This window comes from Mesocricetus auratus, unplaced genomic scaffold (assembly GCF_017639785.1).
Source record: "Mesocricetus auratus isolate SY011 unplaced genomic scaffold, BCM_Maur_2.0 Super-Scaffold_100008, whole genome shotgun sequence".
In the NCBI taxonomy this organism is placed as follows: domain Eukaryota; kingdom Metazoa; phylum Chordata; class Mammalia; order Rodentia; family Cricetidae; genus Mesocricetus; species Mesocricetus auratus.
The window spans coordinates 56,595,155-56,621,678 of NW_024429192.1; the positions used below are offsets into that span (position 1 = coordinate 56,595,155).

Consider the following 26,524-nt stretch of genomic DNA (forward strand, 5'->3'; position numbering starts at 1 on the left):
GGAATTGCCTGCATGAGACACTGGGGCCTTCTCTCGGAGAGAACACATCTCAAAAATATAAATGCATGACTTCCCTTAGATCAGGAGTTCTTACACTGGCTCCATGAATAGGCTTTTGGGTGACCCTGTCCAACTCCTATAATTGCATGGGAATACTGTGGCTCTATATATATGTGTAATTTACTAGGATAAAAGTCTCTAGCTTTCATTAGATTTCTGAATGGGTTAGTGCCTTTGGAGGGTAGAAACCACTATTCTAAGGTACCCATGGCTACTCATCCTTTTTCTGCATCAACAGCAGCTGTGGACTACATAGGCAAGACTGAAAGGTTGATATCAGAGCCTGGGAGAAGGTCACAGGGCCTTTCTAGACTCGGGAAGTACAAGGAAGCCAGATGCCATGATCCACATGATGAGTTAGTGTTAAGAGAAAGCCATAATCAGGTACTAGGGGTCAAGGGAAGACATGTGTTAGTAAGAAGCTTATTGAAGCTCTGAGGGGAGAAAGGTGGTTGTCTTTGAAGCTAACACGATAGTTTCTAGGCGACTGTTGCACTGCCCCTCTGAGTGGGGGCCTCGGGATAAATTTTCAATACCATAGTATGTCCTGTTGTTCATTCTTGGTTCTCCTAGGGTGAGCTCTGACTGATTTTCTGTGTTCTCTGCTTTCTTTGCAACATGATTCCTGCCTGCTAGGATTCTTACTGGCTGGGAAGAAAAATTCAAGGTACCTGAAGATGCTGTGTCTAATGAGGGTCAGGTTTCATGAGCTGTACCTTTCTTCTGTGGCTTCTCTTTCATGAGAGAATTAAAACTAGGGATTAGAACTTCACCCTCATGACCCATTCTCCTTGCCTTCTCATGGACCTCCCCCACCATTTTATAATACAGAAAGACTATATCCAATGCTTATAACTCTGACCACCCTGGGCTTTGTTCTGAGACCTTTCTGGATCTGCTCTCAATGACTCATCCTACTCTGAAGAGGGGGAAATGAACTATGAAGACCCTCATGGGGATGTAGCCCAGTGGCGGTGTGCTTACTTAGAAGACCCTGGGATCAGTCTTCAGCACCACAAGGAATGAAAAAGGAGTTAAAGATTAAGAAATGTAAGGGGAACAGGAAGGATTGGAGCTCTGTATTTGCCTACTTAAGTATTTTTTATTGAGAACTTCATACTGTGGCAGGAATCATGTCAGATGTTGGGAAAGCAATATTGAATTAGACAGTCCTTGCAAAGTCTTGTGTGGGAGCAAAATGGGGCCACTACCATGGAGTTGTGTATCTGCTCTACTGTAGAAATGTCTGGCTAGCCTGGGCAATATGTATCTGTGCGACAGCATGCCCTGAGGATAATTAGTCCTAGGAGGAGTTGTAAAGGTGGGGTGGAGTGAAGCAGACTAATAAGGATGGTTCCAGGAAGACATTTTCCATTCTTGGGGAACATCCTAGCAAGGTGCATGGAACAGGGCAAGATTCAGAGGTTCTTGATCTTGTCAACTTTCCATGGCATTTGATAGATTCTCCATGACCAGCCATCACCTTCTGCAATCAAGGAAAAGGAATAATGTAAACAGGCAGCATAGCAGTGTTGCAGGTAGGTAATGTGCAAAGACTGATGACTGGTGCAGCGGAAAGAGTGGCTGGCTGACACTAGACAGCTGGGTCTGAGCCATGTCTCCCACTTGTAGAATCTGACAAGGCACTTGCCCTCTGAGCCTTTGCCGTTCCATGTGCAATGGTGGCCTAGCTTATCACTACCTACACAGTATAGCTATAGTAAAATATCAGACTTGTGGCATAAATAACTGTTCATTTCTCAGTTTGGAAGTTGGTAAAAGTATGATATCAAGGTTCTTAATTTGATAAGGGCTCATTCTACCTGCATGGAGCTTTCTACATGATCTAATATGACAGAATGGGCACTAGTCACTTTCAAGTGAGCCTCACTCTCATGACTCAATCCACCTTGCAAAGATTTCACCTTTAGATACCATCACATGGAGTGAGTATTTTAGGATGGAGGCATATACTAGTCTACAGCACTTGCCTTACAGAATGGTAGTAGAGAATTCATGAAAGGATGTGTGTTAGTGTATTTGCATGTTAAGTGGATGGAAACTTGTCTGGGAACCACAGGGGCTTATGGGAGTCTGGGATGTGCTTTTTCAGAGCTCTTCATATTAAGAGTACAGAAGGTCAAGAGCCATTGAATGTGCTTCTTGTAGAAGTGCATAGAACCCTTTTAATTTTTAAATCTGTGTACTCAGTGTCTATTTCTTCCCTCACTATAGAAAGTAAAGGGTGAAATACTCGGGAAGACTATGTGACACAGGATAAATATATAGGCACAAATTAAAGGGATGGCTTTCTCCTCCTAAATAAAGACAAAGTCACCCCAAGAAAAAGTTACTTACTGTTAATTCGTCTTTCTTCTTGGAATGTGTATAAACTCCCAGGAGGTGCTACAGTCATCTTGTTTGTTACCAAGAGATAAAAGGCCAAGGATGATAGGTTAAGAAAACAGCTACCACTAATGCAGTGAGTGTTAGTTCCACACTTCTTGTTGCTTAAGACAAATAAATGCCTTCTTCAGTTAGCCCACTGTAGTAGAACTCTCTGTGTCTCTCAGGCAGATGTAATCCTAGTGCAGAATCTGGAGATTGGGGAAGTGCCAGCTGAATTTGGACTCAGAGGGTGGTGGAGACAGGGCATGGCGCTAACCATTCTTTCCCAGGAAGAACAGTGGCTCTCCTTGACTCTGTCTGGCTGAGCTCCTGGTCACTTCAGTGTCCTGGCACTTCTCTCTGAGGACTGCAGCCTTAGATATGTTTTCTTTTCTAATAGACATTGCCAGATTTCAGAGCTTTTCCCTTTATGAAAAATCCTGTGGAGAAAAAACAGGGATTCAGATAGGGTCCTCATCACAGAGTATTTCAAAGTCTTGCTGAGTAGAAGCTCTGCTGGGATTAAAGCAGGTGAGTGGGTGTGGGCTCTATTCTCCATGGATCTACCCATCCTAGAAGTTCCCAATCTGATGGAAGACGCGGAACATGAGAAAGCTACATAATTGGAATGGTGGGCTTCTGGAGATATAAAGTGCATTGACAAATGTATTTGGGGATTTGCTATGGACAAAGTCTTTTTCTGGGTGAGAAGCATCTGTGCCTGAGGACTTATCTCTAGGGAGTCATGACTCTGTAGCTGTGCTGTGGACCGGCTGGAAACCAGGTCTTTGCAGTGGGTAAGCTGCAGCCAGCTGGGGCCCAGTGATGGGGCCAGACAGGCCAGGTGCAGGGATGGAGCAAGAAGTGTTTCCTGTCACATCCCATCAGTTCCACCCAGTCCCATCTCCTTCCTTCCTTCACATGCAGGAGAAAACATAGCAGCTTTGGTGCTAGATGAGTGGGAAGTGTGAAAACCCGTGTGTTGGGCATGTTTTCAGTGACATGAAATGATTTTGAAAATTTAAATTAAGGAAAAATATCCTCATCCTGGAGAACTGGAAATTTCCCTCTGGGTGAACTAGTGGGAAAAACAGTGGAAATCCAAAGCCCTTACCCAGAGCTTGGACAACGTGATGCCTGCTCCCCAGCCCATGGCATTTGTCATGTCTCTGATCCAGGTCTCCCTGGACCTTTCTCTTTCTCCCTTGTTGCACATATCTCTTGCCTTCTGGTAAAGGACACAGAGCTGCTACCTTAGTTGCTGAGACTCTTCTAGAGTCTCTGTGGCTCCCGGTGCTGCCATGGTCCTCTGAAGTTGTCCTGCTGCTGTCTGGCTGGCTGCATTTCATTTCCAGGGTGGCGTGCCAGCTGGCAGGCAGGGCCAGCCCCACTCTCCAGTCTCAGCTTTGCTTGTTTCCTTTACTCCCTGACAAGTTCTGGTGGTGGCTTGAGTTCCATTAATGTTTTATACCCTGCCCCTAGGAGCCTTGATGGGGCTCCTCTGGGGAAGTTGCCTTTCCTCCTTCCTTCTGGCTGTAGCAGGCTGGCGCTGGAGAGATCATTTCCTTTCCCATAAACCTGGTGTCATCTGTCACCCAGCTTCCAATTAGCTGAAGCTCAGAGCAATGGTTTGGCGGTGCCAGCATTCTTCCTGACCAGGGTAGGAAAGCTCCCAGGGACAGTGACAGGCTGGCTTGTTACACTGAATGGCAGCCTTCTCATTAACCCTTTCTCCTGAGCTCTTTAGCAGAGCCTGTGCCAAGGTAGATCCGGTTCCTTTATGCTAATTGGCAGGGCTGGAGATTAAGATACAGGGAAGCTGGAAGTTTGCTCTTGTAGTCAGTGTGGGGCTGAGACAAGCTGAAACCAGCATCTTGCTCTCTGAGGGCTGGTGCCTCTCCCTCAAAGGACCTTGTACTTGGTTGCAGCAGCAGTTGCTACTGCTGCTGGTGAAGGGAGCATGAGGGAACCAGGTGACAGCTAGTGTTTCTTTATATGCATTGGCTTAGGGTTCCTAAAGAAAAATGAGAAGAAAAATATTAGTAGCAGAGAAATAGCAAGCAGTGCACCAGGGATGTTGACGGGCTCTTTGTGTATCCCCAGAGTCAAGCAGTTTGGTAGAGGCCCTCTGTGGCAGGTGAGGGCTCATTCTGGTGTGCAGAGAGGAGATGCCCTGTAAAAAGAGGCAGTGTTAGGCATCTGGCCTGCCTGTCTTCCTCATCTAGTCTTGCTGAATCTATTAAAGCTGCTTCAGCAGGTCGTCAGCCCTAAGGATTTTTCTGTGCCCTAGCTGTACATGGGTCAAATTTACTTAGATTTCTTAGAATTCTTTAATTATCATGACAATTATTGTTTGCAAATATGTTTTTTTTTAGTGTTTTCAGTTCTGGCAAACACATATTTTCCTAGACTTCTAAATGTATATCTAAATACAGACGATGGAGTCTGTATTTTTAAGACCTCTCCACTGAATCTAACGACCATTCAGCTTTGGGAACAGCTCTGGGCTACAAACTAAAACAGTAATGTCTTTATTTTCACACAGGATTATTCTGCATAGGTGGATTATTTACTTAAGAAGAAAGCATAAATTCAAGCTGACTGCCCCTAAGTTCTCCATATGCCTCTGTGCCCTTTTGCTGCATATCACATCAGCTCATGCTCATCTAATTAAGAGGCACTTTGATTCATGAAGGTAAATCTTTTGCCACCGATCAAAGAAAAAATTCCAAATATTCATCTTTGGCTTGGAGGCATATCGCTTGATCTTTATCTTCTGTTTTGGGTTATCTGTGTTTCTACATTAAAGTGCTGACTGCAGTTAGTGTGCTTGCTCATCAAAGAAACAAGTCAGGCTGGTGGGATAGCTCAGTGGGTAAGGTCATTTGCCACCAAGCCTGAGGACCCAAGTTGGGTTCCTAGAACCCAGATGGTAGAAAGAGAGAACCTACTCCCTTAAGCTGTCGCCTCACCTCTAGATGCATGCTGTGGCATGCTTGTGCCCAAACACATATGCATATACAAACACAAAATGAATATATGTATGTATATATATATATATATATATATAATTTTTAGATTCCTGTTTCCTAACTTACCTCAAGTGGTCTAAGATGCATTTCTCATCCTTCCTTTACAATTAACTCTCCCATTGCATCTTCATCGTGACCCATAACTAACCCAGTGTTGCCCACCCTTCTGCTTCTCATTAGCTATTGGGGAACCCCTGAGGGAGCCATCAGAAGCTTGAGCCACGTGAAGAGAGACTTGCTTCTTTCTCATCCTTGTCTGTGTAACATTGGCCTTTACTTTTGTAAATTTTTGCTAATGAAGTCTGCAACCAAGGGACTTTTGCTTTTTACTATTCCTGGAATTTCAACCAGAGCAGAGTGGGGCCAGGTAGGAAAGCATAGGCATTAATGTTTCTAAGGAAGAATAAAAACCCTGATGGTTGTGTTTGTAGCATTTGCTGGTCTCCACTGTGTAAGTACTTGTGTTGTAGCCGCTTTTAAGATACCAACCTGTGTAATGGCCAGCTGGAAAAAAAACCCTGGAAACATAATTGTCCCTCTGCTGTTAGAATGAGCAGGCTCCTCGCATCACTGGTGAAGCTAGCTCCTCAAGGGAGAGTTCCAATCAGGGGAGGTGGTTTGCACAAAGAAGAGCACCATTGTAGCTCCCACTTACCTCAGCTATGTGACTGTGTGACGTTGGCTAAATTATTTGGTGTGAGCCTCAGTCTCCAAGTCTGTGAGACAAAAACAATGGTGCCTATCTCATGAAAGGATGGGGGGATGTATCGAGATAATTTCATCCTGTTTCCAGTATACGGTAAGTTGAAGCAGTTGATTATCCTCCTCTCCAGCACAATAGAGCTTCAAAGTAGAGGCCAGCAGATGAGTTTTTCCTCTGGGGCCATCTGGATAGAAACACTCCATGTAGTTGAAGATGCAGCTGCAGCCAGTTTAGAAGAGGCAAGGACAAGGGTGTAGGTTTGGGATACAGAACGATCATAGTACTTTATGTTTTGATCACTCCCTAGACTGCATCCAGTGCTTCCCCATGAGTTGTCAGAGGTGTGGTCCTGGATGAACTCTTGGGAGAATGGAAAGAAAGCACCTAACCACTGTTTGTCGGCACAAAATTCTTTCCACGCTTTCTGTCTCCTGTGTTCATTTGCACTGTCTCTGAGTTCTGAAGTTTGCACCCAGAGCACTGGCACACCCTTGTTACTTTTAATGAGATTATGTTTTATAGGATATATTAACACTGGACATAAGATTTTGAAATAGAGCCAGAAAGCAATTCACAGACTCTGTAATATTTCACCAAAAATCATGCCAGCAGCAGCAGTGTTCTCTGCTTGTTGCTCAGCACAGATGGACAGCTATAAAGCGGCAGGCTAGTAGAAGTGCAATGGAAGCTTATGTGTTGCTCTGTGGCCTGTTACAGATCCCTGCTGGTCACATTGGTTTTCACTCAGTGGCTTTGCTAACCCTTGGGTCTTGGGGTTCTCTGGAACCTTTGCTTCTAGTTACTAGAGGATAGAAGAAACATGGGAGATATGATGAGGGATGGCTTCATGGGCTAGTTCTAGACATGCATATGACACTTTGTTCACATTGGGCTCAGTCACATGGCTCTTATAACCACAGTTCTTACACACTGGGAAATTCACCAGTCTTGTGTGCTTTAGGGAGGGAAGCTAGGCTTCAGCAGAATCTGACCAGGCGGTCATAGAAATAGCTGCTACCATGGATATGGTTCATCCCAGGTCACCAGAGAGACTTGTTTGTGCTTAGCTCTGGGGCTTTCTGGGCAGTGTAGCATGTGGAGAAGCCTCTTTCTCACAGTTGTGATCTCATATAGGCTGGATGTAAGGTTGTTGAATTTATCTTGTTACATGAATTCCCAGAACTTTCCAGGACTGGAGAGTTTGGCTTGGTGAACCAGCTGGTTTAAAGTCAACACTCGAAGTCAGTAACAATATTTGCTGATGTGTTTATAGTTTTCATATTAACATGGGGTAGATCTTACACAGGCTGTTTTCATTCTAATTCAGCACTTGTCTGAAATGCTTCAGACAGTTTCCATGGGTGGTTGTAGTCTCTTCTTTCTATGATGAAAACTGACTTCCTACCTCAAAAGAAGAGCTGACTCTTAATGGGGTTGGCAAGATATCTGGCAAGTTACGGGATGAGTGGGGGTGGTGAGCAGTCAGCACAGAAATTCAGGGCATCCAACATGCATCAAAAAGCAAGCTTCTTTCAGCACAGCACATCCATTCAAGATGGTCTCTGTGCCCTTTGGGGGTATCAGCAAGTCCACATGGGTGAGAGAACAGGGTCAGACAGGCTCCACACCACTGGGCTATCACTCAATTCCCATTGAAAAAGCTGGGACACTGAGTCTGAGATGCCATTCCTTCTAATTCTTGTCAGGAGGCGGGCATGACAACGATGGGTCAAGGCCCTGAAGAGACTCAGGACTCAGCAGAAACTCACTCAGGGTCTTGCTACCCTGTGATTCCACAGAAACCCAGGAATGGGCACTCATTTCAGGCACATCAAATACTATGTTTTGAATTGTATCAAGCACAGCTATGTCCCAGTTCTGAGAGCCAACTGTAGATGTGCCCTGATCAAAGTGTTTTGATTACTAGATGATACAGATCCATGCATGTAAGGCTTTGTGCGTATACTTGCGAGTGGAATGGACTTAGTTTAAATCATGAGTTCATCCTCTTCTAGCTCAGTGGCCTGGTAAGTTATATTTGCTTTCTCTAATCCTAGGTTTCCATCCATTGAATGGGGAAAATAATATGCCTCTTAGGAATGTGGAAGAATTAAACATGTGGGTGTAAAGCACCAGGAAAACTGTACCTAGCTAGTAACCCTCAGTAGGTCATAGCAGACACCTATAAACCCCACAAAAGAAGCCAGAAGGGAGCCACAGCCAGGAGGGCTTGGGAAGGTAGAAGCTGAATTTTGGGCTTTTGTGATGCTTGAATTGCAAATTCTGCTGCCACCCCAGCTGAGCTTTCCACAGGGAGTGAACTATGAGGGTGGACACATGTTTCCCCCCAGTTGAATACCTATAACATGGAAAATAGAGCTTTCAAGTCAGCCTACATTCTGTCCATTTGGTGTCATTGGCACTTTGCACTTTCCAGTCACAGGGCTGCTTTTTCTCGTAGAAGCCTACAGCATAATTGCCATGCATTGTCTTCTAACTTGTATGTAACTAGACATACAACACTCCTTAAAATGGCTAGGTTTTTCCTTTACTCAGACTCAAACCCTAATGGCTGAAGGGTTGAACATAAATTATCTTGATCTTGAGCTTAAGATGCTATGAGTCTGGAAGGCTACCAGGCCTTGGGAGGAGGATGGCCTTCACTTTACACTCATATGTCTAATAGATTACAGAATGAAAGGGGTGTCTTCAAGGAGCTCAATTTTATATCCCTTATACAAAGAAGTAAAAGAGAACTGGACTAAGGCTAGTAGAGATGAGCTTGTGAGCAGCAGGGACAGAAGGCTTTGGTTCCTTGCTTGAGGAGGACAGTCTGTCGTAAAGGAAGACGAGGAAAGCAAGAATGCAGGCCGGCTTTGCACAGGCTTCAGACAAAATAATGTATTTCAGGTTGGAGAATGCAGAAACTAGTGCTGTGCAAAAACCATTTACCAAAAAAGATGAGGGAAGGGGAGATGCTCCTAATGGTTTCAGCCATAATGACTGCTCCCAGTCATCTGCTCTCTGTGTGCCATAGGGACTGAACATACACTGTCTCTGTATAACTGGTTCTGTGAGCTCCTGTTACATATGTGTCCAAGATGTAGAGAGTACATGTGCTGGGTTCTTAGAGCTGATGCAGTAGAACCAATTCAGTTCTTCCGTCTACACTGCTCTAAGAAGTCTCAACACCTTGGCCCTGAAGGGAATTGTTAATGGTGCCCCTTGCGAGATGCCACTGAGAACTCATAAACACAGGGAAAGGTCTAGAACTTGGGCAGACAAAAAGAAATGTTCAGACTGGCGAACTTAACCTTATTACTGGGCAAAACTGTAGGATCTTAGGTTTTGCACTAAACAACAGCAGTTACCTTGGGCTAGACTCAGAACCCTTCTGTTCTTCAGTTGACTTATCCATAAAGTACGTGCTCATAGACCCTCTACAGTTCCTTTTGGTTCCAAGTATTTCATTCTTGCAAGTTCCCTTGACATGCCATTCTCATTCTTACTCTGTTCAAACTTTCTCCAAGGGCAAAGGGTTATGAAGGTGGAATATACAGTGAAATAGGTACAAGTTTGTATCTTGCTCTTATGCCTACTGGTCAGATGACTGTCAGCAAATTCTCTGAGCTATCTATGCAGCCTTCTCTCTACTGTAGCATCCTTCATGAGCTTCCATTTAACTGTGTAGGGTTATGTTAGGGTTAAACGAAATAACACGATAAAGACACTTAGCTTAGTGCCTGGAATCTAGCAAGTTCCTGGTTATTGCTGGTCACTGTATTTTATTGACTTTTAGAATGTCCTTTCTCTCCTATCCCTATATTTTGCCACCTCTGAAATCATGTATCTTATAGTTTATGGTGTGTAGTAGTTTAATAAGCAGTAGATTTTTTCTTTCTTAATGGTACAAAAACTAATGATGCATTTTACAACTCATTAAATGTGGCATTTCCCCAGTGTGATTCTCACCCCGAGGGTCTCATTTCTCTGCTGGGATGCCACCTTCCCTAGATTCTTATAGGATTTATCTCTTCTATAGCAAAGCAAAATTAGGGAAAGAAACATCTGGTAAGGGCTGGTCTCAGCCATCATCTTGTCTGACTTGTGTGACTTGATTTCACTGTTGTTAAAATAAAGGCCAAGGAAAAGAGAAATCTGGAAAAGATTCAAAGGGAGACTGGAACTTTGGATTTCTCACCCAGAGCTCTCATCCACGCCAGCAGTTTCTCAGCTATGACTCAGTTGAATGATGAGTATTCCTAAACCCATACATGGGTTTTGAGAAACAGATTTCCATGCAAGAGTCCCAAGGCTGAAAAGAATGGCTCATGGGCCATTTTCACACAGAATCGTAGAGTTTTAGAGGGAAGATTTTTAAAATGGGAGCTGCAATATTCTCACCTGTGCAGTAGATGGATTTGCAAAGCATGATGTTCTCTGGAGGCAGTGCATTTCCTCCTGGTTCTTTGTATACAGTTTCAGGAGCTGACAGCTTGTGGATGACTGTGTCTTCAATTGTGAATGTTTTCAGCAATCTGGCTGCTTCCAGGTTTTGCACAGCTGAGCCAAGTGACAAATCAATCACCCCGTCCAGACACTTCATTGATTCACTCATTCACTCCATCACCTCTCACTTCTGAACACCTGCCACCTATTAGGGACAAGTATACATATGATCTGTTAATAGTCACAAATAGCTTAAAGAGGTTTTGCCAGCACATGCATTTTTCAGATGGGAAAACTGAGAAACAGTGATATTAGAGATTTTGATTTGGGCAATGATGAATCTTCCAGGTGAGAAATAGTGATATAGCACTCACGACTAAGATCTTTATAGCGGTAAGAAAGAGTCTTAATATTGAAACCATAGTATGCATCGATTTATGCTACAGGCTACGGACAAATGCAGATTATAGAAAAGAATATCAAATGGTGTGTGATTCTAGTACTGGAGGCTAAGACAAAAGGATTACTGTGAGTTTGAGGGCATCCTGGAATACATAGACATCCAGGTCAGCCTAGTCTACAGAAGTAAGATACTGCCTCAAAAAAAGTGTTCCCTGTACTCTATTAGCTCTCCACATTGATTGTGTCAGTCACTCGCTACTGAGCCAGAAGGACACAAATCAGACCTTTGCCTTGTTTCATGCATCATTAGAACTTCCAGGGCTTGAAAATATCCAAGTGGTCTAGTTTTCTCTGGCTTATGTAAGTAGAAAAATCTTTCTTCTTTGGTTTTAGTGAGTGATCATGTATATTCAAAAAGCTGTGTTGATTGAAGCTTTATATCGAGAAATTTCTAAAAGGTATTTTTATTGGTAATTATAAGACTTTGTAAATAGAGCTGAGCAAGTGTCATCTTTTTTGCAAAGGGCTTTTTCCTTGACTGGAGGACCTCTGGTCCCTTGGGTGATGTTCCATCATTCTGTGTGTTGGGCTGTGGGTGTCTGAAGCCACTGGGCAGGGTGCCATGACTCCAGAAAGGCAGCCACAGGTACAGCCACTAAGCCTTTTACTGACCTGGTAGAGGGACAACATGGAGAAAGGTAGCTACAAGGGTTTATGTTTTCTCTGGAAAATTCAAAGTTTCCTGGCTTTGTAAAATTTCTTTTCCCATGAGAGAACCTAAATAGCTACCTTCTCATTTAGGCTCTTCAGCTACCTGTCAAAACTACCTCCCAGAGTGGCTGAAACCAGCATTAGGCTTGTCTGTCAACAGCCAGAACTTTGGTTCCAATCAGAAAATTTGATTAGCCTTCAAAAGTTACAAAAGTTAATAGTCCATATATATATATATATGTATATATATATATATGTATGAGATATATATGAGACAAGGAGACAGAGGACACTTGCTTCTTCCCTAGGTCCATGTACATAAAGGGAAGCCATCCAGTGCCTCCCCTGGGTGTTGCATCTGTGTTTCAAGGCCTTTGAGTCATTGTCGACTGAGCCTCTGGTAGATTGCATCCTATGCTGTTTCACATCCATTCATTGTGGTGGACACTGACTGGCCTCAGAGAATTCTGCCCTTTATAATGAGTCTATTTGTGTGTATCAGACACACATGCCATCCTGGTATGACATGTTTTCTCCTGTGCTCTCCAGTACAGTAGCTACTGGCCACTTTTACTGTGACTAATATAACTAAGGAGCAGAATGTTAAATTTCATATAATTACGATTTTAAAAGCCACACATGGCAAGCATCAAAACTAGCTAACAGAGCTCTAGAATACCATCAGTCTGTCCTTATAATTTACTATGCACACACCAGTAGTGGGCTACTCTTGAATCATGTGCATGAAGTAAGACAGTTTGGCTGTAATTGGGGTGCCAAACTCAACATGTGACTTTGAGCTCCCTTCCATCACCAGTCTCAGTTTCCCCTTCTCTATACAAAAGAAAGACTAGAAACTTCTGGAGGACTTTCTGTTGTGGGGTAGGATATTTTTTAATGAAGTAAAGATGTGTTATTTTTGTTTGTGTTGCAGAATAATTGTTTAACTATGTAAAAGTGGGCTGCATTTGTTTAACTATGTAAAGATGTGTTGCTTTGCCTACCTAAGGCACCTGACTGTTCTAATAAAAGCTGACCAGTCAATAACTATGCAGTAGAGGGATTGATGGTGCTGGCAGGCAGAGAGAATATGTAGGAGGAGGAATCTAGGCTTGGGAGAGAATGAGGGAGAAAAAGATGGAGCCAGACAGACAGACATGGAGGAAGCAGGGAAGCAGGACACACAGAATGACAGAAAGGCAAAAACAGATGGAGAGCAATGTGTTAAGTTTTAAGAGCTAGTGGACAAGCATAAGATAAGGCCAAGTATTCCTAATTAATAGTAAGTCTCCATGTCATGGTTTAGGGGCTGGTGGTCTGAGAAAGCCTGCTACAACATTTTATGTCTGATACCTTGAGTCTGCTGTCTTTATTCGGGATGGGGTCCTCTAGGATGGGTAATTTTGTCATAGTCCGGGTCCCTGTGTGGAAGCACATTTGTTGCCTCTGTTGGCTCATAGGTATGGGCTTGTATAATCATCTCTTTCTATTTATTTTGCATGAAGAGAGTGGGAAGAGGTGATAAGAAGAGAAACTTCCCTCCAGGAACCCTAGGAAGGTGTTCAGTGCAGGGTAGGGATGCATCCTGGATAGTGGTGATACAGTGTTGAGTGTGGTGTAGTGGCTGAAGGGTGCACTAAGTTACCAGAGTAGAAGCAGAGGGGCCAGTGGTTGCAAAACTGGTACATAAAGCTTCACATATGAATGCCATGCTCCAACACATGTCTTCATTGTATAATGTGTAAAATCAGCAAAACATCCTCCCTAAACTCTTTCCATTTCTTTATGGTGAAAGCTTTCAAAGCCTTTCTTCTAGCTTTTTGGAATGGGAAGTTCGCCATTCTCTGTAATCACCTGCTGCTGTTGAACATAGCATACCAGAAGTGTTTATTCCCACCTACCTGGTCCTTAGCAACTATGGTCCCCTCTCCCCTTCCCCCTTTCCCCTGTAGCTTCTGTCAATCACCATTCTATTCAGCTTTTAGGAAATTGACACATGTGATCATATGGCTCTTGTTTTCCCATGTCTGGCTTATTTCACTTGCTAGATTATCCCAGTTCTATTTGTGTTGTCTCAAATCACAGGATTCCATTATTCTTATACCCATATATTATTCCATTGCTAATATGTTCTACATTTTATTTATCCATTCATCAGTTGATGGGCCCAGCTTGCATCCATTTTCTTGGTTATTGTTGAACAGTGCTTTGATGGACATGGAAACGCAGATGTTTCTTTGACATACTGATTTCCTCTCCTGTGCATTTATAAACAGGTTCATAGATAGGGAAGTTAATTTAAGAAAGTTCTAGGAACTTTCACACTGTTACCATAGTGGCTAGACTGATTTATATCCCCACCAACAATGAGCAATATTCTCTTTTCTCTGCATATTGATCAATACTTGCTGTCTTTAGTCCTTAATTTTTTTATTTCATAATCCATTGACTCCAGTTTGTACCATGTATATACTTTTGTCCATATACATATACTTTAGTCCTTAGTGAAAACATTCACACTGGAGCAAGTGGTACTTAGTTATGATTTTGATTTGCATTTCCTTCATGGCTGATAGTAAGGGACACTTTTCATATACCTACTGTCCATTTGTATATCTTTTGAGGAATATTGTTTAGGCCTATTTCCCATGTTAAAATCAGTTTGTCTATTAATGTTTTGAGATACTACCAGGTTGTCATTCCTGTGAGATGTGTAGTTTGGGAATACTTTCCTTCATTCTTTAGGTCATCTTTTCCTTTACTGTGTGAAAGCTTTCTATTTGTTGTGATCCCATTTGTTTAGTTTTGCTTTTTTGTTTTGGGAACATCCAGAAAACAGGAGGTGGGGTGATTTAAAATAGATGTGAGTTTACAGCCCATTTCCCCTCTTGCATCCCTTCCTTTTTACTTCTTATCTCTCTCCTGTTCTTTCTCCCTTTCTGCCCACCTTCTCCTTTTCTGAGACATGTTTTCTGTTTTAAAGTTATCCTCAAATTCACAGTCTTCCTGCCTCAGCCTCCTGACTGTGGAGACTACAGGCCTACACCACTGTGGACAACTTGATCATTTATATAGTCTTTATGTAATTTTTTAAATAATCCTTTTGATACATTTTCAGAGTGGAAAGTTAAAAACTATAGAAAAGTGTATGGAAGACCATCAGTTATGTCCTAACCCCACAGCTCAGAAGTGCTTTCATTTATAAATATTGGGATCTTATCAAATTGCCAACTCCAAAGTTAAAGTGTAGTTGACAGCAGTCTTGCTCCATGCAATCTGACACAAATGGTGCCTGCATCATCTAGATCCTAATGTTTACTTCACAGGTGGTGTGTGCTACTTCTGAGGTATTAAAGATGACTTAAAATGGTAGTGGCTGACTGCTATCCCACTGATATCTAGCTCATGTTTTCTAAATGTTCTCCTTCCTTGGATACCCAAAAGAAGATTTACTACATTATTTGTTATACTCACTGCCTTCTGGAAAGGCCATGGCAATGTTGCTTTCCCTGATGGAGAGGAAGAGTGATATAACTGCTCCCAGGCAAACACTGAGGATTCTTGCCTTTCCAAAGGCTTAAGTTTATAATTTAAGTGATCACATTGTTCAGACTGTATTCATTTGATTGCTAATTAGGTTGACTACTTTTTTTTCAAATCTTTCTTATCTGCTTCCTTCCTTTCTACATTTTTCAAAGAGTAGAAGTAAGCAGTGTTCTTAGATCCCTCCCCTTATTTCTTACAGCTGTCTTCTCCAACATCTCATTTCCCTGGTTTATTTTGTTTATAATCGTAAAATATTATACAGGCAATTTTGGCTTAAATGGTTGACATTTCTTTTATCTGTTCCACCTTTTTAATAATTGTGGTTTTAAAAATACCTTTTAAAATCTAGTAGGGCAGGCTCAACATCATTTGTCTTTTTCTAAAATATGTTAAAGTATTTTCATGCACTTATTCTTCTAGTTGAATATCTAGTTGAAAATCATGCATTGATACACAGCATGCATTTAGAGATTTACTTAGCAGGTATTCACTATGATAGATGACTCATAAACAGAAACATGTTGCTTTTATTGAGTCCTTAACATCTCAAATTCTTGGAGCAAACTATTTGCATCCATGGCAAATCTTTGATATTTAATGAAAATGAAATTTTCTTTTATTACTTTTATTTGAAATACTGCTCTCTTAGCTGTAGGACAAATTTATCTGTGGTAAATGGTACATTTTTTATTTGCCACAAAATTGCATCAGAGTGAACAGATGTATAACAGTTGTCCTTAGCTTTAAATAAGTTTGTCTTTAAAATGCCATTTGCAGATGTTGTATCTGTAACCTGATTATTAAACCTTCAAACTGTATGAAAGTTTAGAGATCTTGTGTGAAAAATAAACATCTGAATGAAGAAATTTTCCTTTTTCCTAATTTTGACAATACAATTTAAGCATAGAAAACATTTAAGAAGCATCAATAAAATTAGCATTAATAGCATATTTCAGAAATAATTACAGTGTGTATTATCTGTATGTGGTTTTTATGCAGATGGAAACCTGTATTTATGCAATTGGGATCACCTTATACATTGTAGTCTTTAATCTATTTTTCACATTTAACAATACACTGTGAGGTTTCTACAACAGTAGTTAGTGACTGCTTTGAGTGAATTTATCTCTGCTTATTTAACCAATCCTCTGAGGTTAAACATGTAGCTTGCTCCTGATTTTTCAGTAGTATAAAACTGTGTGAAATATCCTAACTCCACAACTTCACACTGATCTGGTCTTAGCATGTAGTCTGTATGGTGGGCACATATGTACATTCATCAGTGGGAAGAGCAACCTCATGGCCTCCTGGTTTTGATAAGGGCTCCCTCTTTTTCAGGAAGATGGAAAAGAACAAAGTAGATCAGATGCTCAGCTTCCTGTGGGTTTCTGGGGACAGTAAGGAGAGTGTTTCAGAGAGCATACAGCAAAGAATCTGAGCAATTTGGTAGTTGATGTTTCTGGTATAGGCAGATATTAGAGTCTGAACTATATGTTGTATATGAAGAGCAGCTTAATTGCTCTCGTTATTTTGTTTGTTTGTTAGTTTCTTTCTTTCTTTCTTCTGTGAACCCCCTATCACTACTGCCTGACAGCTCAAAGTTAGGACATTGGACTGCCTCATGCTTCTCTTCCTTTTTCCCTGAAGGCAGTTATGGCCTCCTGTGTGACTCTGAATTTGCCTACAGGTGATGTTGAGGCTCCCTCATCTAGACAGTGTCCCTGCTTTCAGAGTATATTGTTATGGCATGCTTCTCAGAAATGTCACCTGGACCTGCATGTCTTCCTGTTGAACACAGACAGATTCATAGGGACGTGGGGGAGGGGGTGTAGGAGTTGGGAAAGAAGTGACAAGGCCAGCCCATAGGACTATAGCCATGTAAATTCAGAGGTGTCATGTCTGTGCGACCCAGTGAGCAGCGTGACTTTTGCAAATGTGTCATGGGAAGGTTCTATTCCAGTTTTGTGAGTTACTCCATTCACTGACATTGTGCTACTTTCTGGCCTCTCTCCTGATCTTGACTACTCGCCAGCTCATGCTGGCTCCATGGGGAGGCCTTTGTACTTTATCTCTAACAGACATTAACTCAGTCTTTGTTACTCTGGAGAATGTTCAGGTCTTAGGAAAGCTTGTTCTAACTTCACTGCCTTTCTGTCTCCAAGATGCTGTAGACAGATTCGCCATTGTCCCATCCAACCTAGGACCTTGCTGACGCTTCCACAACCCTTGCCTCTGCTCCACTTCCTGTTTTGTCACTAGCTCCCTTCTTATGCTGGAGTTTTGTCCTTTCATCTTTTTGTAAATCTCAGAATATGTCCCCCACTACCTCTATCATGTATTTTCTTGTTTTTTTTTTTTGGTTTTTCGAGACAGGGTTTCTCTGTGTAACAGTCCTGGATGTCCTAGAACTCACTTTGTAGACCAGGCTAGACTCTAACTCACAGAGATCCACCTGCCACTGCCTCCCAAGTGCTTGGATTAAAGGTTTATGCCACCACTGCCTGGCCTATAACGTGTTTCTTATGTAACCTTGAAATTACATGTCTGACTTTCTTCCTAAACCAAAATTCCTTGCTATCAGGGACCTTATATTATTTCCACAGTGATGATAACCTTGTTTGGAACATTTTTCAATGATTGTTAAACTTAATTAATCAGGCATGGCTAAGGTAGCTAAGACAAAAATCTTCAGGAGAGATTTCATACTTGCTTAAAACTCTAGGAATTGTTTCAGGGACAACCTATCCACTTTGGATATGGTTAACTTACTGATTTATAAATCCAGACATGTGTTGGGTGACATACATGCTTTGTGCCATCTCATTTCAATGGGATCTATGTATTCGTGGTATGTGTGTGTGTGTGCGGGCGCACATACAGGCCTTTCTTGATCTCTGCAATTATTTGAAAGCAGTAACAAGCCACGCCTTTTGGTTCTCTGCAGTAATCAGTAGCCCTCCTTTGCCCATGTTCCTCCAGAATTTCATCACCCATGCTCATCTTTGGGACACAGCATACCATCTCTTTCTTCTCAGCTGCTTTCTCATTTGGACAGCAGCCATGTGGAGTAGCAAGCATACATGACTTCAGAACCTAGGACAGCGGCACATTTGCCTAGGAAAGGGATGATGCTTTGGTTTGCGGAGGATCCTGTAGCTGCTGGAGGCTTGGGCTTGTTACTCCTCAGCTGCTTCTGTACTGCGGTTCTGTGAACAAGCTTATTACTGTGACCCTAATTCCTGGATTCAGTCTGTGCTGCTGTGTTCCTGTGACATTTCTTCCACTCCTGGGCCATAACAGGAGCATGAAGTAGCGTGAAGCTGTGGAGGTGGGGTAGGGAGAAGCCCTGGCCTGGGCATCCATCGGGACTGCTCTGTGGAGGTCCCATGAGGGTCTCTTCCCTTGAGCTTCCCAGATGGCTGCTGGGCTGTTGTTGTTATTGGTTTGTTTGCTTTGGTGCTGTTCACATCATATCCACATTTCAGGACATGGGGCAAGGGCAGGAGAAGAGAGAGCATTAGAGAGGTCCCAGGCCATTTCAGGCTGTGACATCTGATTGAGTGCCCTCTGTCATGGTGCAGTCAAGGCTTGCTTTTAGTAACTGATATTCTTGCTGAGGATCAGGGGTGGGGGTGGGGGAACACCAAGTCCTAAGGAGCAAGTCTTTTGCATGCCTGAATTGCTACAGCACCGGCCTCTCAGCTTGCTCTAAATATAATAACAAAGATATTGCTAATATTCGCTAGTTGGCTTGTGTTCATCACCAGCAGCCTCATGTTCAGTGTTACTCAGGGGTCCCTTGCAGAAGCATTGGTCAATGATACATGTAGCATAAGCACTTGAAATAACCTGATCAAGAATATGAGGAAAGTGATGGATAGACAGGCACTTCTGAAGTGGTCACATTCTGGTGTTTGCCTTGCACTCAAGGATGCCAACTTTTCAGGGGAGGGAGGGAGAATGAGGTAGTGTGAATTGCAGTTGAGGTCTCAACTCCAGATAATATTAAGTCTTGTGAAGAATAAACAGAAACAGTTTGCTCATTAGCCGGGCTTAGAGAGGTGTTACCCACATGTTTAAAGTGCTAATTGTAAGTGATCTTTAATAGAGCTAATTTAGCAGTGGCAACTATTACACATTTCTGCTTTTTAAAAGTAGCCCATTAGCTGGGCCTTTATATCTAATATTGACTTTAGAAGTTAATATTGAAATTGGCTCCAATTAGAGTTTATGTGGAAGCACGGGAGGAGGAGAAAGATGAAGGTGGGGGTCGGAATCGGCAGAGAGGGTGAACAGGAAGAGGGAGGCACAGCAGCCGGGGCCTCTGTGTGGAAGGCTCCGTGGTGCTGTGGGTCTGCAGGGATCAGTTCCTGCAGTTAACAGCAGCTGTGCTTCAGGCACTAAAGCCACCTGGGGAAGCACCTGGCCCTGCCCTCCGGAGTCTGGCTCCGGTCTAGTGAGAGAGCCAGATGTGGCAATGAAGAATGACCCGCATGAGTCAGGAGGAGCCAACCCAGCCTGGTGTAGTGAAAAGGGAGGGAAGGTGCTGAGGGAAGGCATGCTACACTTCAGCATACAGAAAGTGTTCTTTCTATTCAAGGGTATGCCAGAACTGGGAGAAGATAAGCATGGGTTCTCCTTTGTGTACAGTCTGCCCACCTTGGTTATCGTCCCTAGTAATTGGCTACTGCTTCATATAGTGTAAGGCCTGGTCACAGGTTTAGGAAAACTCAGTATTTAGCAAATGCCAGAAGAGGTGCGCTTTGTGTTCTTTTGCGTGTGCACTGAAATCAGGCTAGCAGAGGACCCTGGATGCCCTTTGCTTGAGAGTTTCATGACCAGAGAGGAGAATTCTGCTGCACTGTTTTTTTCCCTCTATACCTTCAGGGTAGGGAGACAGGATGACTCCAGCACTGTTTGACATTTGTGGGTGGTGAGGATGAGGAAGATGGCTGGGCCTTACTCAGGCTGGATGCGTTTCCAAACCGGGGAGGGGTCTGTGGGCTCCATGCAGTGCTTTGTTTCCTTGTTGATACAGATCTGCCAGATGTACTCCTCTCAGCACACACTTCCTGCCTCGGTGGTAGCTGTTTTAAGGAGAGCTCCAAGAAATATATTTATATTTGCTGGGGTTTTCCAACAGGCCATTTCCTCAACAGCTCATACACATCTGTAAAGAGAAAAATACTTACTTGCTCCGTTTCTGCATTGCACATTTACTTTTCTCGTCTGCTCTCACCCTTTCTCTTGTCACCCCCACTTCTGTCACTTATCTTTCCATCCCTTAACTTAGGAAAGAGTAGGAGGGAGATGGGCATCTTGCCTCTGCCACTAATAGGTCCTCTGCTAACCCTGGCCCCTGTTACAGACAATATCTTCTCCTAAACCATCTATTCACTATACAGGAGGCACCATGTGGAAGTCTCTTCTGTTTATGATTCAGTTCTATAAAGGATCTCCACAGGGTCTTACACAAGCCACCAGCCTGCTGCTGGCCTGGCTGACTTCTGGAAGTAACTTGGAACAAACATCCTGATGGATACTCTTGGAACTTAGGGCAAAGATCAGAAGAGATTTCTACCATCAGGCTTGTGTCTGAATCTCCCCTGGCCTCATCCACAGATCAGGAGGGACATGGAGCTTGATGCCAGAGCCTACTGGGCACAACCCTGCTCTGGGCCACAACTTTCCGGGACCAGCCAAGCGCTCCTCTCCCTCCCTCCTCAGCCCCTTGATGCAGTTCAGCCCAGCTGTCTGCAACTCCCAAGACACATGCGGTTTCTCTGCGGATCAACTTCTGGGAATCAGACTACAAAGCTCCCTGCTCTACCTGTTATACCCTTCACTCTACCCATCCATGGCACAGTGTCTGGGTCCTTGCCTATCTGTCTTATGCTCTTCTCTTATTCAAAACAGGTCCACATCCTCTTGTGGGCGAGCCTGTCCTGACCATCCACCCCCAGCTTGCCTCTGAGCTCACTGAAACCTTGTGTGTTCAGTTTGGCTGTCCCTTTTGTATGACAGGCATTATGCTAGGTGTGGGGGTAGAACAATGAATATGGTAAGGTTCTTTCCCAAGAGATGTCAGGACCAGTTAATGGGAATTACAGGAAAAGACATAGATGCCATTCAAGAATGATAAGGTACAACTGGGGACAGCGCAACTTTATTGAGAGGTCAGATAAATGGAAATGATGAATATGACAGAGATTTAGGAGGCAGAGTCAAGATAATTGAATACCTGCATTGAAAAGTGTGATGGAGAGATGAATGTCTAGGATGCTACCCATGTTTCTGTTTGGGCACCTCAGTGATGGGCAGTACCCATTATCAAGTAGTATGGATACTGGATGGCTAACACCCATCATCAGGATAGCATGGATACTGTGTGGTTAGGTGGAGAGTGGGGTGGGGAGATGGAGTTCTTTGTCAGAATCTCAGTATCTTTTCCTCAGAGTCTGGTAGATACCCATGATTAGGGGAAAATAGCACTGAGTATTTGGGGCTGTACATTACCAGAGAGCAGAAAGTGGGTTTCCCCCTCTCTGGGGGGAGTTTCATGAAGTGAGCGCCCTGTGCTCATGGGATGTGGGGGTCTCTGGATTAGCACCTTTTCTTTCTCTGTTCCTTGTCCAGCATTGCTTGGTGTTCAAGGCTTTGTGAGTCAGGGATCAGTTGGGATAGAGAGGCATAAGTTGGCTCTCCTGTCTTTTAGGGTCATCTAAATGATGGTGTTTTGATCTGTAAATACAATCACTGATGATATGAGAGCAAGAAGACAAATCTCAGAAAATAAGAAACAGTATTTTCATTGTGAGAATCAGATATTTATTGCATAGGGGAATGAGTTAAGGTACTAGATTCTGGGCATTAAATGGGAGTGGTTTACAAATAAGACATGGCCCAGTCTCGGTGGCCTGGAAGATGAATTATTAATTCATATCTTCTGGGTAATCTTTTATTACAGCATAGGATGTAAGTGATGGATTACAGCTAAGACCTGAATATCTGAAACCCTGGGCATGGGGAGGAATCTTCTTATGGTACATAGTAGGAGACAGAGGAACCTTAGAGCTGATGGCAAAAGCCTTGATTAGACTAGGTGAAGACTAGGCTTTGCCTCATAATGTGTGATTAGAGTCACTTGGGTTCTTGTTCCAATGCAGGTTCTGATTCCATGGGTCTTCAGTGGGAATTGGGATCCTAGATTTCTATCAAGTCCTAGATAGTAGGTAATGGCCATTACTCTGAAGAGGAATACTCTAAGGCTGGCTGTCAGGAATCCCTTTGAAGTAACACCAAGTCACTGATTTACATGCTGCACAAAAAAAAATTGTGTTGCTACTGAGCACCCTACGGGCTCATTTAGCCAGCACTGATTTGGGTGTGATTTTCATGTTTCCCTCTTCCTGGTGTCATTCATATATCTCCTTGGTGAGTAATTACTATGTGCTAGGTAGGCCTTGTGTTAGACTGTAGTAACACCAAGACAAATAAGAAGTGGGTGTTGGTGTTCAGGGGCTTCCAAGCAGAGATAGGCAGGTATGCCAATAGGACAACGAGTTGTTAAGCAGAGACCAGACATCACCTGCATGGAATACAATGGGATGGAAGGAAAGAAGAGGCAGGGACCTGTGCATTGGGAAGTTTCCTGTTTTAGTGGAGGGATAGGCTCAGACCCACTTGAAGCAATGTTGAAAAGCTTACACCGTCACTCTTAAATAAGTGCAAATTGTGGAAGCATGACTGAAAACCAAAAGGAAATAAAGAGCAATCCATGGGTTTCTTGGCAGCTCACACTTTTGAACACTCACCAAATGCTCACTCAGTTGTTTGTTTCTGTGTTTGTTTCAATCAGGATTGCTTTCTGGAGGAGATTGGCATGGAGCCCAAGCACTCTGCTTCCTTAAGGGAGTCACTGCTTTCCCAGGCCCAAGAAACCATGGGCAGGGCCCATGGCACAAGGCCCGGCCCTGCTCTTCCTTAGGGCCAGTAGTACAGGCTGGATGCCAGAGTGAGGACCATTGGTGTTTTACATATGAGAAGCAATGAGGAGGAAAATGTGAGGAGTACCAGACAGCAGTGTGACCATGTTGCTCTAGGTGCAGGGCAATGAGGAGCAGACACAGGGCTGGGAAGAGACCCGAACTTAAGGGTCCTGGGGGGACATTGGTGGTAATTTTTACTTCCTTAATAGATGCAGAGTGTTTCAACTTTGCTAATTAACAGAACAGCAGGCTTGTAATTCTGACAGCAGCAGGACATGAATGTGGTGGGCTTAGCACTGAAAGCTAGCCAAGCATGCCTTTGTCCTTAAGAGAAAGCACAACACCCACATTGGGTAAGGTCCACAAGGGTTCCTGCTGACTTGTTTTGTTTTCCCCATATAGGACTGCCAAGGAGTTAGGGGCTTTTATTTCTTCTCAGGCCTTCCATAGAGGTAGTAATGGCTCTTCTGTTTCTTAAGGAAAAAGACGGTCTACCATTGGTGTAGTGTTCACAGGCTAATAATGTTATCAGATACACTTTGTGTCAGAAATAGCAGTTGTGGTACATGTTGCCTCCTGGAAGGCATGCGTAACTACAGACCTCTTCTGTCATTTTTCTTCCATTTCAGCAACTGATCTACCTGCAACAATTCGGGTCTCCACCTTATCCCAAAAAACAATGGGCCTGGAAACCAGGGAGGAGTTGCTCTAGTTTTACAAAGCACACTGAGACTGAATGAAGAATTTGCTTTCAATACATCCTTTCAAAACATGTTGCTCTGATAGTGATTTGATTGTGAAGGCTGGTAAATGTGAAGAGGGAACTTGGAAAGGTTTAGAGCATTAGAACTGAGAGACAAACACCCTAGAGATCATCTACTTGAATCACTAGTGTTTATATGACAGGTGATGCCACTGACCTTGTGCACCTCACTTTAGGAAGGGATAACTTTCAGTCGTTTATTCTTTCATCAAATATTTATTGATCATTTACCAGGAGTCTACTGGGATGTGTACCTGATAGTGAAAACATGTTCCAATTTCATTGGTCCTGTTTGTGTTAGCGGTCAATGAACTTACCCTTTATTATATATTCTAACAGCTGATTTCACAAGGGCCCTGGGGGAATTCATACATAGGCTCTTCAGCCAGTGTAAATAGATTTTTATATGCAAGGTCACCAATTTCTAAGCTGCTGGGCTAATTAGTTTAGCTCTACTTTGCTTTACATAATGCATGTATTGTTGAAAAGTTATTTGTAATTCAATTTTTGGCAAATGAAAAACTGATTTAAACCTCTAAGGGAACTTTTATTTAAAAAGACCCCCAAGCAAATGCCTTTATGATGTGAAAAATCTTGTTGCTACTGCAGTTGGGAATGATTGCTTCCTAGCAATGGGTTTAGTAAATCTGAGTACTGTGGGCATTCTTATGGTTGGCACACATTCAGGCACATAGCCCAGCCGTAGTCTGAACTGACTGGGGAGGTTTCTGGCCCAGGAAGTGGAAAGTTATGAATCTTAGATGAGTCCAGCTCAAGACTGACATTTACCAGAACCCATGATCACTAGCTACATGGAGGAATGGATTGCCATCCTCCTGATCCTGGACCGTGGAGTGAGAAGGAAAAGAGAGAGAGAAGGATGAGACTAGGGGCTCCCTCTCTGTAGGCGAGAGTGTTTGGACATAACAAACCCAATCCTTCCACTAATTTGCCAAGGCTGGCCTTGAACTTGTAACCATCCTGCCTTGGCCTCTTTCAAAGCTGGGGTTACAGACCTGCATCACCAGCCCTGGCTTACTTTGAACTTGTAAATAATCTAGAAAAAAAGGGAGGATAGAATTTATTTTTATGTTAGTTTTATAGAAATTAAATGTGCATCCTGATGTAAAGAGAGTATTTAAAAACTGAGGAAACTATATTTCACTTATAAAAATAAGTTTTTTGATACTGTAATGTCATGAAGTAAAGGTGATTAAGAAGCAAAAATATTTTCATGCTGCGTGAGAAAGAAAAGAAAAAAGCAGAGCAAGTCATAGGAACTATCTGTAAATTTTGTAGTAATTGATGCTAATTAGTCCCTTTCATGAGATGTAATAGTTTTTGGTGTGGGAGATAAGCTTTGAGCCTTGCTATCTGAAGACACTAAGGGTAGAGGTATAAAACAAGGCTTGGTTCTTTGAAGTCAGAACTCTCTTTGTCAGTGTTTCTTTTTTTTTCACTGCAGCTCAGTGAGCCTGCAGCTATTACTCCGCATCACATAGTGTGTATCAACTTCTGAAAAGATGTAATTGCTGAGTAAAAGGTTCGCTACATCAGGGAAACATGAAAAGGGAGAAAAAGATGAAATGGTCAGACACTGGAAATGTGATTGGGGTTAGATTATGACCTCTGACGTTGGACATGGGCATTTGGTGACACACCTCTTTCTCTTCCTTGGTTGGGTATACATGGGGCATGAAATTCCTCTTCCCTGGGCCATTGAACTAATCCCTGGTTTATTGACAACATTCATATGATGTCGAGAGACTGAAGGTAGAGACAAGCTTGCTCGGCATGCGACTCTCCTTTGTAGGCTTCAGACTTGGCCTCCAGCATGTGGACAAAAGTGCGAGAACCGTGTTCATGGCCCCTGGCCCATAGCATTGAGCTGATAGAACTGCTTGCTTGTGAGGTCCATTGTGTGATGTCTTAATGGTGATGCTCAGCAGAGAGCCCAGCGTTCTTGTGAGGCACTGGGGTTAACTACTAGGGTCACAGCGGGCTAGCCTGGGGTTTTGTGTATGTGTGAAAGCTGGTCCTTCCTTCCCACACTCCTCATATGGACTGGGTTGCCCTTTCAGGGCTACAGTTTTTTTAGTAAATCTTTTTCCATTTTTCATGAGTTCCGGGTGTCTGTCTCCAGCCCCCTAATAGGAACTTGGTTAGACTCTGGAAGAGATTTTACAATCAAGAAGACTAAAGGACGAGACTGACAAAGTACACTTCTCCAGGAGATTTGTTTCTGTGGAGGACTGGTGGTGACATTAGAGGTGAGGGTGGGTATCATCCTTATTTTGCTTCCAGCTATTAGATTTTTGCAGGTTATTTTTCCCATGTGTAAAATGAAGTCTCAGTTTATCTCCAAGAAGATGCAATTCAGGATCCTGTAAACTACCTTGTTATCAGTGAACTAACTCACCAGGTATGAACTACATGCTGTCTGAGTGACAGTGTACTAGGTGCTAGAGGTACAAACATGCTT

The 26,524-nt window shown here is 43.0% G+C and overlaps 1 protein-coding gene across 22 annotated transcripts in view; it reads left to right on the forward strand.

The window, feature by feature from the left end:
• Kalrn (kalirin RhoGEF kinase) overlaps nucleotides 1-26,524 on the forward strand; it is a 597,009-nt gene that overhangs the window by 144,275 nt on the left and 426,210 nt on the right. The window lies entirely within an intron of this gene.